The following is a 2,340-nucleotide window of genomic DNA, read 5'->3' on the forward strand; positions in this document are numbered from 1 at the left end:
CAGATCTCAGCTCACTGCAAGCTCCGCCTCCCGGGTTCACGCCATTCTCCTGCCTCAGCCTCCCGAGTAGCTGGGATTACAGGCGCCCGCCACCTCGCCCGGCTCGTTTTTTGTATTTTTTAGTAGAGACGGGGTTTCACCAGGTTAGACAGGATGGTCTCGATCTCCTGACCTTGTGATCCGCCCATCTCGGCCTCCCAAAGTGCTGGGATTACAGGCTTGAGCCACCGCGCCCAGCCTGGAGTGCAGTTTCATGATCTCAGCAGCCTGTACCTCAGCCTCCCTGAGTAGCTGAGATTACAGGCATGCGCCACCACACCCGGCTAATTTTTTGTATTTTTAGTAGAGACAGGATTTCATTTGCTATGTTGGCCAGGCTGGTCTGAAACTCCTGACCTCAAGTGAACCACCTGCCTTGGCCTCCCAAAGTGCTGGGATTATAGGTGTGAGTCACCACCTTGAGTGACTATAAGCACCAGCCCTTGAATGACTTACAAACCAGTAAGCAGGTGGTAGGCTCCTGCACAGGCTTGGGAAGGCTGGACAGGAGGTGAACCACACATCTGACCTGCGAAATGGGGGCCTCTGCGGGACAAGAGCTGGCAGGGCAGCCAGGCCTGGGATCCCCCAACCCAACTGCTTAGGAGGGTTCAGGTGCTTCTCTCTAAACTATAGCCCTTGGGCATCTTTAGCCAGAGACTTGGCAACAAAAAAAACTGCTTTGAGTTAACAGCTGAAACTCATAGCACATTTGCGGGCTCATGCTCTTAGGCTCTGTGCTCAATGCCTTATAATGATTGCTTCATATATTGCTCACGACAACCCTTGAGGCAGGTGCTGTTATGATCCCTGTTTCACAGATTGGGAAGCTGAGACCTGGACTCACAGTCACTAAGGAAAATAAAGATCCAGGATTTGAACCTGGGACATAAGAATAGAAAGCCTACACACTTCAACCACTCTGCCTTCTGCCTCTACAAGAGTGCTGAACTGTGGCTAAATCAGACACAGATTCACTCAGCCATCATGATGTGGGTGGCTCAGCTGTGATTCACATTTGACTTTTTCTTGGACAAGAATTGTTCACCTATGTTCTCATAGTAGTACATGCTGATTTTTCTGGTTTCCTTTGTTTTTGTCTGAAACAGTATTGTTCTGTTGCCCAGGCTGGAGTACAGCAGCTCTTCATAGGTGCCATCAGATCATACTACAGCCTTGAACTCCCGGTCTCAAGGAATCCTCCCACCTCAGCTTCCTGAGTAGCTGGGACTACAAGCACATGCCACCATGCCTCCTGAAATGTTTTATTCTTTTGTAAAGACAAGGTCTCATCATGTTGTCTGGGCTGGTCTAGAACTCCCGGTGTCAAGTGATCCCTCCCTCCTCAGCCTCCCAAAGTGCTGGGCTTACAGGCATGAGCCACTGCACCTGCCCTGATTTTTTTTTTAATAATATTCATGCTACTGAAGTGCTGAACTGCCCTTCCCCTCCACAGACTTGTTGGGAGGCTGCAGTGTTGGTGATCAGCCCAGCCCTCATTTCAGATTCAGCTCTGAAATGCTCTTGAATGTCCCTAGGCAAATTATTCAACCTCCCAGGGCCTCAGTTTCCTCCTCTATAAAATGGGGTAAGAGCAGTATCCCATCATCAGTGACAGCTGTGAAGTGTGCAGCACTGTGCCAACCAGCAATGAGGGCTGCTGGGGTTGTGTTCTACCCTCCCTCCTCCTGAAGCAGGAATGCTCTTCCAGTTGGCTGGCCCACAAGGCTTTTCTGACCCTTCTCTGTTGGCTTAGTTTCATGGCTGAGCCTCTGCTCTGACAGCAGCTTGGTGCTGGCAGGTGATTTTTCTCTTGGGAGAGAGCTACCAGTCCCCTTGCATGGCTGTATACTTTCAGTGCAGCCTTTGGTGTGGCCTGGTTCCTGGGTGGCCCACGAGGTGCCCTTGTACCCATTTTGTAAGATTTCTGCTCCTTTGACCTCTTGCCCTGAGGTCAGAGGTCAGCAAACAGTCCTCTGAGGCCAGTACTTCCCAACTTGTTCACATGATGCCACACAGATTACATGGGCAACCCACTGGGGCCCATGGACCAGGCTGACTGAGGCTGGCAGAGCCTTGCTGGCATTGGTCGCCCTAGACCCTGGTGCCTGCTTGGGGGAGGAGAGGATCTAGAGCCCATTTCAGGCACACTAGTGGGCAGTGCTCTCTAAGGGACCCTGGTGGCCTGACCGCATGGGGGACAGGTGGGAATGCTGCTTCCCTGTGACAGCCACCTCATTGGGCTTGCTAAGTTCTCTCCTCAAGAGATCCTGGCAGGGCCGATCTCCCTGATCTTGTCAG

This window comes from Mandrillus leucophaeus, unplaced genomic scaffold, assembly GCF_000951045.1.
Source record: "Mandrillus leucophaeus isolate KB7577 unplaced genomic scaffold, Mleu.le_1.0 Scaffold193, whole genome shotgun sequence".
Taxonomy (NCBI): Eukaryota; Metazoa; Chordata; class Mammalia; order Primates; family Cercopithecidae; genus Mandrillus; species Mandrillus leucophaeus.